Genomic DNA, 16,328 nt, shown 5'->3' with positions numbered 1-16,328 from the left:
AAGGTAGCATCCAGAGCCTTTATGCGGGGCCAGTGTGAAGCCGAAGCCCCACTGTGTCACAGGCTGGTTTTATGACATTGGACTAGTGATTTCTTTTTACAGAACCATAGTGTACTCATCTATAGAACAGAGATCCCAGGATCTCCCTTGAAGGGCAGTGGAAAGGATGAAATTAGCCAGTGGACGTTAAAGATTTCCACAGTGTTCTTTGCTTTAGGAGGTGCCATTTTGTCGTGGCAATGGGACTGGCGAGAATAGAGCAGCTACCAAGGCAGGCATGACTCTTGGCCCTGCCACTCAGCCCTGGATGACACAAGTACGTCCTCTTACCTCTGAGCTCCAGATGTGAAGGGGTGATAACCTCTGCGTGATGGGCTTCTGATGATCAAGACACATAATAAAGAATTTTACAGTGCCTGGCACAAAGTAGGCCCTCAGTAACAGGGAGCCTTATTGTCTTATTATTATTATTATTATAAAACAATAGGGACTGGGATAACCTTAGTTTAAACTTGACCTTCACGGCCAGAAGAGAATAAAGACTCAGGAATTAGTTGTGTCCCGCTGAAGTTCGGAGCTACTGTCCTTCAAACTACTAAAGATCATCAAAGAATATACTCCCCTTTGCAGATGAAGAACGGAGGCCCAAGAAAGACATGTCTTTCCCACGTTCACATAGTTAGTTAGTAACAGCCCGAACTGAGCCTGACTCCCAGGCCAGGGCTCTTGGTACCAACCTTAGGGATTCTCATTCAACATTTCTTGGCATTAAGAACCTCATCACCACGGCCCATGGTCTTCTTCCAGCCACATTCCCCAAGCCTTCCCTAAAAGGATCTCCACCCCAGCCAGGCTGCTCTTCTTACTAGTAATTGAAAACACCCCCGATTGTCCAGACTCTGCACCTTTGCCTGTGCTGTTCTTCTCCAGAATGCCCACCCCACCTAAGGAAATATTTCCACCAATCTGCTCCTATTCTTGTCTTCGGGGCCCCGGAGGTAGAGGTGCACCCACAGAGGTATGCCATGAGGGAATGTGGATATTACCAAAGCACAAACCACCCATAATTTCCCCGAGGAATGGATGTGAAGACACTTGGTCCACGTGGCTCCACTCACCTTCTTGCACATGCCAGAGAGTTACGAGCAGTATAGATTATTTTAATGACAGCATTACTTCCAACTGCATCTCTCCCATCTGTTCTTCCCCAATTACGAATACAGAAACACAGCATGTGTCTCCATTCTGGCAGTAGAGAATGAAATATAAGTGCTGTAAAGGGGAGTGTATTCGTTGAACAATACAGTTGGCACCTGTGAAGCTTGCCTTGTGTTTCAGACTCTCCTGCATCTCTGAGAGGGAGCCAGAGCCTCCTTAAGAAAATGACACAGCATGCTCGAATCATCCGTCCCTTCGCGCAAATTTAGGGCAACTGAGAAATGACAAAGCCGGCAGGGTTTTGTCCAAGAAAGAGACTGGGGTTCTCATGGAAATGGCCCAAACCAAAGTGAGAAGAAAAAGGAATAAATGGGGAGTCTGTTTGTCACATCCAATGCACGAGGCAGGGGCTGAGGCTGGGAAAGATTAGGTAAGGCAGGTTCTATGGGTACAGGCAGAACTTGAGGACCCAGAAGCATGCCAGGCAAAGTAACCAAGAGTGTTATCGTTCCCATTTTTGTACACGAGAAAACAAAGGCACAGAAAGGTTAGGTTACCTGTATGAGCTCACACAGTAAGGACATGGCAAATCTGAGTTCAAACTCAGCTCTAATAAGAAGTCGATTCATAACCACCACACAGGTCCTAATAAGGTGATCCCACCTCCCAAGCCGCAGCCGCAGTTGAATTGATGCCCCTATTTTTTGCACACCCATAGCTACTTAGCAAAACCCAAACTGGCATCTCTCACCCCTGCCACAGCAAGAGACAGGATTAGCTGCAGAAAGGAAAGTAAAGAGAGGGCAGCCAAGTCCTAGATTTCAGAAAACATGTCATTCTCCGGGCGAAATACACTTCAGGGAGGAAAGAAATCCCTAAATGTTTTATTAGAGGAATTCAACAACTACAAATATTAACAGCAAGGCTATGAATTATTTAAAATTCAGCTACCTAAACCAGCCTATAAATCAGACATGAAAGGTTCTGGTCAGAAAGAAAGAGGCCGGGTTTGCTCTTGGTTCTGAGCTCTTAAGAAAGAAGCCTGACCTCATGTTTATTGAGCACCTACTGCGTGCCAAGTGTTGTGCTTTTCTCGGTTTCCATTTGGAGTCTCACGTGAAGCCTGGGTCAGGGAGAGATTATGTATGGGCTGCAGTTTACAGATGCAGGAAACCGAAGGTTTGAGGTGCAAAGTGATTTCTCTACAGACACATGGTTAGTTAATAGGGGGGCTGATGCTGAACCAGCTTTTGCCTGGATTCAGAGTCATCCCTTTGCACTGTACCAGGCTGCCTCTCGGCTGGAGGACACGTGTCGGCATAAAAGCAGAAAGCAGAGGCCTTAGACACGTCATGTTGAAGACAGGATGACTACCTCCAGATCCCAGTGGCCGGAACATCACAGACAAGCAAAGCTCCTGGAGGCAGAATGCCTGGGAATTAGTCACATCTTTGTTTTTGTTGCTGCTGCAGCTACTACTACTGCTGTTATTGTTGTTTCTAGGGAAGTTTTTATTTTGAACTCATTTTAGATTTACAGAAAGATTGCAAAGATAATACCCAGAGTGTTCATTGGCACCTCACCTATTTTCCTCTAATGTTAACATCTTACCGTGAGTCAGAACTAAGAAACCAACGTGGGTACCTCACTCTTCATGAAGCCCGAGACTTCATTTGAATTTCACCAGTTTTTCCAGTAATACTCTCTTTCTGTTCCAGAATCCAATCCAAGATATAACATGGCATTGAGTTATCATGTCTCCTCAGTCTCCTCTGGTCTGAGACGGTTTCTCAGTCTTTACTTGGGTTTTGTTCTGTTTTTTGACCTTGACAGTCATGAGGAATACTGGTCAGGCATTTTGTAGAATGTTCCTCGATTTGGGTCACACCATCTCTACCAGCTGTGTGACAGTGGATACATGACTCACACTTTCTAGAATTCTCTTATCTTGCTGAGAGTATTGAATGAGATGAGGCCTGGAAAGCCCCCACTCAGGGCCGGTGTGCTCAGCCATCACAACCGTTATTTATGGGACTGATCTTATGCTCTTGTGAGTGAAGGTGCCACGGAGTAATTCTGCATGGTAAAGTCTAGGGCATCGGGTTGCTTTGCTCTATAATCACAGAATCCCAGAACTAGAAGGCCTAGTCTGATCCTGTGGTCTGTGCAGCTTGAATGCCTATTACAGGGCACATTGCTCTGGCAATGCGGCGTGCACTAACTTAGAAGGCACCCATCCCATCCTCGAGCCGCCGGGACTGGTCTTCTTTCTCTGTCCCACTTCCAGTCCATTACAAGGCTTACAGGAACCCTAGTCCACTCACTCTCTTACTCTGCAGAGTGACTACCTCATTCCTCCCCTTCTTGCAAAACTCTAACACAGCCTCCTGCCATCACGCTCTTAGTGGAGGCCCTTGCTTTTTATGGGACTGAGAAAACACAAGTAATGAGAAGATTCTAGTCTATCAGTTTACTGGTATCTATACCCTAAACTCCGTCTTGCCTTCTTTTCTTTTATTTATTTATTTTTTTGCAGATTCAAAACATTTTATTATTAAAATATAAACATGTATAAATTACCAAATACCAAATAGTTTATTATTGAACATTAAAGGAAAGAAACTGGCCTTTATTCTTCAAAAGTGTCACTGGCATGAAAGACAAACACAAACTGAGATTCCAGATAAAAAGAGACTAAAGAAACATGAGAACTACATGTAATATATGGTCTTGGAACAGGTCCTGTGAAACCGTGCACCTCAGATTGGGACTCGAATCCCTGTGCCGGGACTCGAACCCAGCCTAAACCCAGGTTGGGACTTGAACCCATGCGGCCGGGGCTTGAATCCAACCAAAACCCACTGTCTTCCAACTGAGATCACACGTGGCCTGGTTTCAGGACTTAATGAAGCTCAGGTTCTTGATGTCTCATCGCAGAAAGAATTCAGTGAGAGACAAAGTGATAGGTAAGAAGTGGAATTATTTAGAGAGAAACACACTCCCCAGACAGAGTGTGGGCCATCTCAGAAGGTGAGAAAGGCACCAGGGTATGGGGTTGTCAGTTTTTATAGGGGTGGGTCATTTCATAGGCTGATGAGTGGGAGGAGTATTCCAGCTAGTTCAGGAAGGGGCGGGGATTTCCAGGAGTTGGGCCACCGCCCACTTTTTGATCCTTATGGTCGGCCTTGGACCTGTCGTGGCGCCTGTGGATGTGTCATTCAACTTCCTGATGTATTACAGTGAGCATATACTGAGGCTCAAGGTCTGGTGGAAGTCGATTTGTCCGCCGTCTTGGACCCATTTGGTTCTAATCAGTTTATGTCATGTCCTCGGGCTATGTCATTCTTTCAGAGGTTGTGTGCCCTGCCCCCATCCCTCCTGTTTCACCTGTACTGGATGGAAAATGGAAAAGACAATTATAAAGGACATAATTGGGTCAATTGAAAAACATTAGAGTATGGAAGTTAGATTTGACAGAAGTATCATATCCGTGTGCAATTTCCTGAAGTTGACAACTATTCTGAGGCTATTCTTGTTTTTAGGAAATACGCAGTGAAACATTAAGGGTAAAGAGGCATGATGTCTGAAAACTATTGTAATAGCTCAGGAAAATAGATAACAATATGTGTGTGTGTGTGTGTGTGGGAGAAAGAGAGAGAGAGAGAGAGAGAGAGGGAGAGAGAGAGAGAGAGAGAGAGAGGGAGGGAGGAAGAAAACAAATGTGTCAAAATGTTACAAATTGGTGAATCTGGATAAAGGATGTGTTTGCCTTCTTTTGTGGTGGGTGTTCTCCCTGCTCCAATCTAAGTGCAAGCCCTCAGCCCAAGCAGAGGTGGGTTTATCAGAAGCAAAGGGAGCCTAAGCTTCAGAGACCTTTATTTGCCTGGCGCCTGTCAGTGCTAGAGGTTTCTAGGGTTTGTAGATACTTGAGGTGGAGATTGTGACCGTGTATACATACTGTTGTATGTAAGCATTTCAAGTAAATTATCTAAAGCATATGGTTCTCAAGGTGGTGGAGGGCAATGTCTCAGACATCGTGAGTTGTCAAAATTGGGGGATGGCTGCTACTGGCATCTAGTGGGTACACATCAGAGATTCCGCTAAACATCCTACAATGCACAGGACAGCCCCCTCCAACAAAGAACTATTTGGCCCAAAATGTCAATCTTGTGCAGACTGAGAAATCCCGGCCTAAAGAGATCTCAGAAGAAAGATACGGGCATCTTTAAAGTGTTGTTGATTTGCTATGATTTCTCTTCTCGGACTAAGTAAATATTCATGTCCATAACTGATTTTGAATTCATGATTTTGAATTATTTTTCTCAAAAGAAGCCTCTTTGGATTGCATCAGCGCAGGTCCCACAGAATTTGGACTGTCCCTGAACTCAGGCACTGGGCTCCCTTTCCGCCATTGTAGGCTTTGCCTTTGCAGTTTCTCCCCTCTCCTGGATCATGTCCATCAATATGAACGTGTTTTCAGATCTCTCATTTTACAAAACAAAACCGAACCCTTTCCTTAACCCCTCCATAGGTATTGGGCTCCGCTCCAATTCTCTGCCCTCTTCTTATAGCACAACCCCTCTAAAGAGTTACCTGTATTCACCACCTCCAGTGTCTCACCTTCCTTCTCTCTTGAATCCGCTTCCACCGGTCTCTCACCCCACCCCTTCCCTCCCAGCAACACGCTCAAATCTCATTGTCAATGTCCCCAAGTGACCTTCGTCTTGCCAAATTTCAATGACCATTTCTCAGTCTCTATTTCCTGGACCTTTTTGTGTAACATAGCTAGTCACTCCTTCCTGTCAGAAACATCTTCTTTACCCTAAGACAACACTCTCTCCTGATTCTCATAGGCAGCTCTGACACACTGGCCTCTGCTGGATCCTCCCTGCTTCACCCCAGCACACTCCTCACCTTCTCCCTCCCACACTGATTTCATTCAGCGCCCTGGTTTTAAATGCCACATAGCTCAGCCCCAACCTCATAAATGCCTCCATTTGAATGGTTAATGGGCATCTCAAACGTTGAATGTCTGGAACTGAACTCATTATGTCCTCCACCTGCTCTTCCCACAGTCTGGCCCATCCTGGAAAAGGCACCGGCGCCCACGTGCCCTATTACTCAGGCGCAAACACTTGGAGTTATCCTTGACTAGTTCTGCCTCTCATGTCCACGTCCAAACTGTCAGCAGATCCTGTTTTGAGAATATACCTTTAAAGTACATCTACCTTAAAATATACCCACCTTGAAGATATATCCATTATTCAAAACTGTTTCAACACCCTCAGTTGACCTCCGAGTTCAAGCCAGTATCATCCCTCACCTGGGACACGGCAGAGCCTCAAGACTGGTGTCTGCTCCCCTGCCTTGCTCATCCCCACCAAGTCCATTTTCCACATAACAGCTGAAATTATCATTTAAAATAAAAATCATATCATACCACCCCCTGCTCCAATGCCACCACCGATGACATTAACCATCTAAGCATACTTAGAATGAATCCAACATCCTTTCCACTATCAACCCTTTCTGAGCTGGCCTCTGCTGACTTCTGCTATTTCCTACCACGCCCTCACTCACTCCCTCCATCCCTGGCCTGCTTCTTCTCCTTCTAGCACTCCAAGCTTTTGGCCTCACTATTCCCTATGTGTAGAGTACACATCGCCCAGATGTTTGTGTCTGGTTCCATTACTTCACCCAGGTCTCTTGAATCCACTTTGTACATGCATATGTCATTATTGTGTAATGCATGTATAATGTCACACATGATATGATTATGTTTTCAGTTCTATATACGCAGTCTCTAAAACAAGAAAACAGTGGCTGCTTTGAACAAGCAGAACAGAGTGTGCCCAGTGTGTGCAGTTACACGGCGCCTTTTCCCCACGTCCTGTTGATCCTAGCTTCCCTATGGGGCCACAAAGAACACGGCTCTCCGTCTGCTCTGCGAGAGCCTTTAGAGAAGTGAAACCACCAAAATAAAAAGAGAAAGCTTCCTTATCCAGGCTGAGGATGGCGACGGTGATGACGATGATGTTTTTAACGGGGAGGAGGAGTATGTAGGTGATAGCCTCTGTTTATCAAGTCTTTTATTTTATTTTATTTTATTTTTTAACGTTTTTATTGGAGTATAATTGCTTTACAATGGTGTGTTACTTTCTGCTTTATAACGAAGTGAATCAGTTATACATATACATATATCCCCATATCTCTTCCCTCTTGCGTCTCCCTCCCTCCCACCCTCCCTAGCCCACCCCTCTAGGGGGTCACAAAGCACCGAGCTGATCTCCTTGTGCTATGCGGCTGCTTCCCACTAGCTATCTATTTTACCTTTGGTAGTGTATGTATGTCCATGCCACTCTCTCACTTTGTCCCAGCTTACCCCTACCCCTCCCTGTATCTTCAAGTCCATTTTCTAGAAGGTTTGCATCTTTATTCCCGTCTTGCTCAAACCCACAGCCAACATCGTCCTCAATGGTGAAAAACTGAAACCATTTCCACTAAGATCAGGAACAAGACAAGGTTGCCCACCTTCACCACTATTATTCAGCATAGTTTTGGAAGTTTTTGCCACAGCAGTCAGAGAAGAAAAAGAAATAAAAGGAATCCAGATCGGAAAAAAAGAAGTAAAGCTGTCACTGTTTGCAGGTGACATGATACTCTACACAGAGAATCCTAAAGATGCTACCAGAAAACTACTAGAGCTAATCAATAAATTTGGTAAAGTAGCAGGATACAAAATCAATGCACAGAAATCTCTGGCATTCCTATACACTAATGATGAAAAATCTGAAAAATTAATAAAACACTCCCATTTACTATTACAACAAAAAGTCATTTATTTTTATGTCAGGCTCTGTGCTAAGAATTTACAAACCGTTAATCCATTTAATATTCGTAATAGCTCTGTGGGGTGGTCTTTATCCCCATCTTCCAGACGAGGAAAGAGGAAAAAGGCCGGCTTGGAGAACTGCGACTTTCCTGAGCTTACAAAGCAAACAAGTGTAGGGGTGGGTACCCCTCCCCTAGTCCACTTAACTCTAAAGTCTCTTTTTGTCTTATCCTAGTGCCTTTCATCTTTCTTTCCCTTTTTGAAGTTGTTAACTCCAAATTTACTAACCTAGGGAATTCGCCGGTGGTCCAGTGGTTTGGACTCCATGCTTCCACTGCAGGGGGCACAGGTCCGATCCCTGGTCGGGGAACTAAGACCCGACATGCTGTGAGGCGAGGCCAAAAAAAACAAAGAAAGGCAAATTTATTAACCCACATGATCTGTAGAAACACTGGGACGAAGGTCCATCCAGCCCCATAGCCAGTGTCCGTTCCCTGAGCCTGCACACCTTCATGCTGTAGTTTTGAAGTTCCACAGCCAGAGGTCCCTGCCTCTCAAAAAAGGGGGTGGGGGGAGGGCTGATGCCGTCATCACGTGGCTAAGTACTCAGTTCCGGTGTCCTCGAGGCTGAGATCAGCCTAGTCTGTCGTTGGGTGTGGTCGCCTCCAAACAGTGCCTCCTACAGCCTTGGGTATCTGAGCAAGACAAGACCTCTGAGGGGTTTGATGGGGAAACTGAGGCCAGCGAGGGGAAGGCTTGCCCCAACCTTCTCTGTCAGTTCGTGGCAGAGCTGGGGCAGAAGCTCCTCCTGCAGCCCAGCATTTTTCTGTAGTGCGTACCTCTTCACCTCGGTATCACCCTCCTTCTTCCCTCCCCTGCCATTCCTCACCACCCCCACCACATTTTGTTTTCTAGTCTTACTCTTACAAAGTTCCTTTCTGCCAAATAGATCCCTGCGCACAGTACAGGTGTTGGTAAAGGATATTGCCTACCATCCGTCTTTCTTAATCACACTCTGCTCCTGAAATGCCGCCATTTCTAGGGTGAAATACGGCCCCTATTTAGCCGTGTGTAACACCAGTGGGAAAGCCTGTGAAGGCAGGCCTGCTTTTCTAGACGAAGCACACACTCCAAAACAGAGGTTGGAAGATTTTCTTGGGTCTGGGCTTTGGGCGCGCTGTCACTACTTGGAGCCTGCCCAGAGACCTTTGTGTGGGGCTGCAGCTCACTCTCTGGTGCTCTTAGGGACCCAGACTAAAGGCTGAGGTATCTTTTGGGCCCCGAAGAAAGCCTGGAACTTAGGTAACTCCAACCTCCAGGCTCTAAGCAGCAGTGAGAGCAATACATTACCCAGCTCTGTGACCACAGGGCCAAGGAGAAGGGCACTGGTCCTCAAATTACGGAATCTATCACCTACTCTTATGAAACAGTCAGTGAATGCATACCCCGGGTTCCAAGGCACATTTCTCCACTTCGCGGCCGAATGATCATGAACAAGCCTCTTAACCTCTCTGAGTTCTCAATTTTCTCATTTATGTAAAGGGAATCATAGTACAGCTTAAAGGGTTGTTCTGAGTGTTAGATGAGAAAATGCAAGCAATGCTCTTAAAGAATGTAAACAATATTTAATAGTTGTTTAGTAATTGTTAGCACTTGTTACTTTAAGTCAGTAAGAAGATTAATGAAGAAACGCTAACAGAGAAATGAAATAGAAAAATACCAAGCAGAGAAATTTTCAGGTTTATAGATATTGTTATATTTATTGATATGATAATAAGGCTCTCACTTGAAGGTATTTTTAGCTCCTTACTGATCCTTTTTTCGCTCCAGTTTCTGTCTTTCCTGAGAATTCTCACCTATATTTTTTCGTTACTTTTTTTTTTTAACATCTTAATTGGAGTATAATTGCTTTAAAATGGTATGTTAGTTTCTGCTTTATAACAAAATGAATCAGTTATACATATATCCCCATATCTCTTCCCTCTTGCGTCTCACTCCCTCCCACCCTGCCTATCCCACCCCTCTAGGGGGTCACAAAACACCGAGCTGATCTCCCTGTGCTATGAGGCTACTTCCCACTAGCTATCTATTTTACATTTGGTAGTGTATATATGTCCATGCCACTCTCTCACTTTGTCCCAGCTTGCCCTTCCCCCTCCCCAAGTCCATTCTCTAGTAGGTCTGCATTTTTATTCCCGTCTTGCCCCTAGGTTCTTCATGACCATATTTTTTGTTTGTTTTTTAGATTCCATATATAGGTGTTAGCATATGGTATTTGTTTTTCTCTTTCTGACTTACTTCACTCTGTATGACAGACTCTAGGTTCATCCATATCACTATAAATGACCCAATTCTGTTCCTTTTCATGGCTGAGTAATATTCCATTGTATATATGTGGGAGCCTGATTCCTCCAGGTCTGTTTTTCTTTCTCAAGATTTTCTTTACTTTTCTAAAAAGGATTTCAAGCATCCCACTAACTGAATGACCTCACATAAGACCCTCCACATTCGGATTCTGTGCTGGCATCTCTCCTTTGATCCATTTCAACACACTCCCTAAGCGACCACTATATGCCAGACTCTGGTGTATAAAAAGGAACAAGGTCCAAGGTGCATCTCCTAGAAGCTGACAGTCTATGGCAGGAAGGGGTGGTGGTGCGGGGAGGGGGGCATGGGGGAGGGATGGGCATGCAAGCAAATCATTCTTCCTGTAAGTGAAGAGGTTGTACTAGAGCAACAGTATTAAGGATGGGGCTGCCCAGACACCTGATATTGTAAGGTGGAGAGGCAACTGGGGTCCTCTGCTCACCAGAGAGAAAAGAGAGGGAAGAGTCTGGTTGCATCCATGTCCTGCCCCCACCTGCTTCAATCCAAGAGAGCAGCTCTGCTTTCTTCATTTTTCTATACCCAGATCCCAGAAAAATTATAGCTTGAATAGAATGTTTTGCTGCTAGTTTTTTTTTTTTTTAACATTGAACAAAAAGCTTCCTTTCGTCCCTTTGTGGGCTGACATCCCAGGATTTGCTCCCAGATGTGTCTGCTTTACACATCATTCACTTTGATCCTTATCATGTGTGTTATTGAGTTAGCTCACGTGGGCCTGGCAGGCCGTCTCCTTGTGTCGCCTGTGAGCTCTGTGGGGGCAGGGTCCCTGCAGCCTCCCCTGGTTATCCCCAGCATTCCGAGCAGAGCCAGCCATACAGGAGGTGTCCCCTGGACTTTGGCCGACATCTGAGGGTTGGCTGGTCAGTGGAGAACAGAGATCTGCTTTTTCTGTGTGCCTGTGATGGATGGGAGTGAAAAGCTGTAAAGGATGAAAGAAAGCTCTAGAGAGACAGGTTTAAGTTCAAGGGCAGATAGTATTTCCTGCATGTCTCCTCACGAGGACGTGTGATTCCTAGACCCTTAAAGCAAAAAAGACTGGGCACACACTCAGTTCCACGTTCCCTTGCCCATGCCTCTGGATGCTCTGGGCATTGTGAATGGTGAGGTACCACCTCCTCTTCCAAGGAAGCTGAATTTGAGCCTCACCTTCCAGGTTGTTATGAAGGCACAGGTCTCCCCTGCTGTCCAAAAGTAGAGCATTCCTATGAAACCTTTCATAAGCTGAAATGGTGTAAAGTGAAGAAGCGATCACCTTAGGACACATGTTGCTAACGGATGCAGAGAATAAATCACAGATGCTCACAGTCACAGTTCAAAGCTCTGGCGGCTTGATGCTGAGATGCTGAGCGTAGTTCCAACATAAGGAGCTTGGTGGTGCCTGTCTCACTGCTCAAGGTGCGAGCTGCTTCTAGAAGGCTCCCTGCAAAACAAACACTGAACGCTGTTTTTCCTTTTCGCCTTTTGCAAAAATGAAAATCCTCTTCGGATTTCTTTCGATTACTGAAAAGAGGTACGAATGTGGGTCTTTCGTAAAAGCGGACTGGCGTAAAGCGAACTTTTGAAAAGCGGGGGACACCTGTATACTTGTCAGTTGAGTAGGATAAAACACATTTATTGAGTGTCTTACTTTAATGTATAACTTTCTAATGCTTCGTCTCATTATGCCCGGGTTTCCAGCTGTCCTCTTGAACGTGGGTGGGGGCAGGTCTGCTTAGGAAGACAAGGCGAGCACCTGAGTGGGAGGCCTGGCCTTGCACACCTGCACTCACGCAGAGTTCCCTTCCACACGAGAGGAGGCAGGGGCCCCCGGGAGAGGAGAAGGACTGTGTGTTGGGGTGCGTGAGGGGCCATCCAGCATTCAGGGCGCGTCGCTTGCCTGGTGGATTCACGGAGGCTTCGTCTCCTTTTATATGCTGTGCACGTCTTGGTAAAGTGCTAAATGTTTTGTGCCGGCACAAACACCCCTTTTGTGTCACTCCAGCTCCTGCTGGTGGCTCTTCGCAGCCCACAATAAGTGGTACATTTATTTCCGCTAGGACTTTTCAAAAAGGAACACGCGCTCTGCTGTACAAGAAAAATCTGTCTCTCCCACCTACCCACACCCCCTCCCCGAGAAGTGAAGCCCAAAGATTAGCTCCCTGGGTGGTCTTTTTAGTCTCCTGAAATAACCCGGACTCCGAGGAAGGAGGTGGTGTTAGGTGGCTTCCAAGATGGGGAAGGTTTCCGAAGGCTGGGCTTGCTCCCCATTTTTTGCAAAAAGAGGGCGTAGAGGGGTCCTTAGAGGGCTGCGCGAGAGTTATCTTGGAGGACAGTGCTGGAGACGTTTGGCTTGGGCCTCGTAGTCTCACTGCAAACACAGAGCTCTGACATTACCTCCAAATTGAGTTCTGGAGCATTTAGTCCCAGAAAAGCACTGGAGGACTGAAAGATGTTCATCACACGGCCTGGATCTCGAGTTTATTTTTATAATCCTGTTTGTTATGTGAATTTTTGAAGAGATGGAAGAGGCCCAGACCTTTCTGCTGTAGAGAACGGATATAGATCCTACTCAACAGGCAGATTGATAACAGACACTCCTTAGCACTTAAACTATGCCAGACCCTGTTCTGAGTGCTTTACACATATTAATTGGTGAAATCTCTGCAATTCCAATGCCTGGGGTAGGTGATGTCATTATTCCCATTTTACAGATGAGGAAACTGAGGCCCAGAGAGCTTAAGTAACTTGTTGGAGGTCCTACAGCTAGTAAGTGACGTAGCCAAGATGGAGGAGCAGGCAGTCTGGCCCCCCAGGATGAGGTCTCAGCCACAGCATGGTCTGGACTCTTGGAGATGAACAGCCTCACCCCCTAACCAGTGTCTGAGTAGAGTCATGCTGTCCCACCTATCACCTCTTGGTTATATCCCAGACTCTCAGGGTCCTAAGAAGAAACCATCATACGGCCACTTAAGAGTACCTGCCCCTACAACATAGGAGCCTCATTCAGCCTTAACCCTTGGCGCTCCTGTGTCCTGGAGAGACACAGATTTCCCCCAGTTATTCACATCCTTGTTATGTATGCCAGGCCCTGTGGTAGACTCTGGAGCTTCAGCAAAGGCACGAGAATCCCTGTGCCTGTCCTCACCTCGTGCAGGCGAAGGAGAGGGCTGGAAGGCACTCACCTTCTGGTGTGATGCTGGCCAGGATGGTAAAGGGATGGGTGCCCTGGGGCACGCAGCAGAAATCCCACCCATGGGAGGCTGATGGGGGCTTCTAGATGCAATAATTAATTAATTAATTAATTACTGAGACTCAAACAATTAGCAGGCACTAGTGAAGCCAAAAGCAGAGGGAGGGAGGGTGGCGAACAGTGTTCCTGGCAGAGACCCGGAGGCAGGTGAGAGCCTGTCCCTTCTTGACTGTCAGCCATGCCCGTCCCCGGTGAGCACATCCACAGGGGCACCTGCCTGGTCATGCAAGCAAAGAGGCTTTCAAGACTTATTTCCTTTGGGCTCCAGACCTCTGCATGGAAGGAAAAGAATATCAAACTAGTCTTGTGACTGTCCCATACCACACCCTGATCTGAACTCTCTAACTGTGTCATCTCATTTAACCCTTCTCACAAGGAACCTGAGGCCCAGAGAGGGAATTTGTCTCCTGTCCAGGAAGAGGAAGAGGAAGAGGAAGAGGTGGGCTTGGCATGGAGGTCGGGATATTGCCAAGCCTGGGCCTCTCACACCAGTGCCCTGACATCCGACCTGCCTTTGAGGAGTGATTTCAATGCTACCAGGAAATCCCTGACTGTAGAATTCCAGTTTAGTCCTGGTGGTCTGGCTGAGGCAACACTGTTCTCCCGATCAGTTATTTTGTTCATTAACCTGTATATAACTGGGCAAGGTTCAGTGCACGTGATTCAGCCATTCTATGCAAGTCAGCTGGAGTGGTTCACCTAGGACGAGAGGAGCTCCACTTTCAAGATGGCATTCAAGTTGGTGCTCGCTGCCAGCTGGGAGCTCAGATGGGGCTGCAGGTCGAGGGACCCAGTAACTTCAACTGGGCCTCTCCACGGACTGCTTGGGTTCCCACACAGTATGGTGGTCGAGTTCCAAGAGAGCAAGGTGCATGGGATGGCATTTTATGACCTAACCCTGGATGTCACAGAGCATCATTTCTACTGTACTTTATTGGTTGACGCAGTCGTACACATCAAGCCAGTTTCAAGGAAAAGAGACAGAGAGCCTAGCATTCAATGAAAAGAGTGCCAAGGTCACCTTGGAAGAAGTGCGTGTGGGATGGGAGATAGTGTTGTGGCTATCTTTGGAAAATACAATCTATCGCAAATATTTACTATTTACTAGGCACCACTCTAGATGCTAAGTATACTCCAGAAAAGAAAACAAAGACCCCTGCCATCACGGACCTTGTATTCAAGCAGAGAGGGGTCGGGGGGTGGGGGGAGACAGACAATAACATGACAAATAAATAAAGCATGTAGTAAGTTAGAGGTGATAAGTGCTGTTTAAAAAAGAGCAGGGTAAGGGGGTCTGGAGTGTGGGGTGAGAGTAGCAATTTTTTTTTGTATAGCAAATTCTTATAAGTTACCTATTTCATACATGTAAGTGTATATATGTCAATTCCAATCTCCCAATTCATCCCACCACCATCACCACCCCACCCGCCTTGGTGTCCATACATTTGTTCTCTACATCTGTGTCTCTATTTCTGCCTTGCAAACCGGTTCATCTGTACCATTTTTCTAAATTCCATTTATATGCGTTAATACATGATACTTGTTTTTTTCTTTCTGATTTACATCACTCTGTATGACAGACTCTAGGTCCATCCACATCACTGTAAATGACCCAATTTCGTTCATTTTTATGGCTCAGTAATATTCCATTGTATATATGTGCCATGTGTTCTTTATCCATTCATCTGTCAATGGGCTTTAGGTTGCTTCCATGATGTGGCTATTGTAAATAGTGCTGCAGTGAACACTGGGGGGCATGTGTCTTTTTGAATTATAGTTTTCTCTGGGTATATGCCCAGTAGTGGGATTGCTGGGTCATATGGTGAGAGAGTAGCAATTTTAAATAACATAATCAGAGAGGTTTTCCCAAGAATATGTCATTTGAACAATAAGTTGAAATGAGAAGAGAGAATGAGTGTGTATATATCTGGGGAAAGAACATTCCCAGAAGAAGGAACTACCAGTGCAAAGGCCCCGAGGCACAGAATGCCTGGGGTATTTGAAGAATGATGAGATCAGTGTTCCTGCGTAGGAAGTGAGAAGAGCTGTAAGAGGGGATGTGAAAGGAGCAGTAGGTGGCCAGGTCATAGAAGAACTTTAGCTTTTACTCTGAAAGAAATGGAAAGCTATTGGAGGATCCTGAAAAAAAGAGAAACATGATCTAACCAAATTTTCAAAGGGAACACTGTGGCTGCTTTGTTGAGAACAGACTGTAGGTGAGGGAGGTCGGAGGTGTGGAGGACAGGTAGAAGGCTACTGCAGTAATCCAGGTGAGAGGTGATGGTGGCCTGGGCCGGGTTTAGATTCAGGAAGCATTTTGAAGTTCGTATCTCCTTAAAGAGTGAAAGGGGCTCTTCCGCCGTGGCGTTGCGCGGAGGCGGAGGCGGAGGCTGGGGTGCACTCAAAGTTCAGCTCCACCGTAACCCACCGCCCTGGCCGAGGAAGGCATTGCTGCCGGAGGTGTAATGGACGTTAATACTGCGCTGCAAGAGGTGCTGAAGACCGCCGTCATCCACGATGGCCTAGCACGTGGAATTCGGGAAGCTGCCAGAGCCTTAGACAAGCGCCAAGCGCATCTCTGTGTGCTTACATCCAACAGCGATGAGCCTATATGTGTCAAGCTGGTGGAGGCCCTTTGTGCCGAGCACCAAATCCACCTGATTAAGATTGATGACCGCAAGAAACTAGGGGAATGGGTAGGCCTCTGTAAAACTGACAGGGGGG

General features: G+C 46.3%; 1 protein-coding gene and 1 pseudogene across 1 annotated transcript in view; both read left to right on the top strand.

Moving 5' to 3' along the window:
- The window catches only part of ASTN2 (astrotactin 2), a 614,159-nt gene that overhangs the window by 212,059 nt on the left and 385,772 nt on the right, over positions 1-16,328 (top strand). The window lies entirely within an intron of this gene.
- The window catches only part of LOC112411481 (40S ribosomal protein S12 pseudogene), a 506-nt pseudogene continuing 205 nt past the window's right edge, over positions 16,028-16,328 (top strand).

Source organism: Neophocaena asiaeorientalis, unplaced genomic scaffold, assembly GCF_003031525.2.
Source record: "Neophocaena asiaeorientalis asiaeorientalis breed wild unplaced genomic scaffold, Neophocaena_asiaeorientalis_V1.1 scaffold78, whole genome shotgun sequence".
NCBI classification, from domain to species: Eukaryota; Metazoa; Chordata; class Mammalia; order Artiodactyla; family Phocoenidae; genus Neophocaena; species Neophocaena asiaeorientalis.
This window is presented reverse-complemented; position numbering and strand designations above follow the sequence as displayed.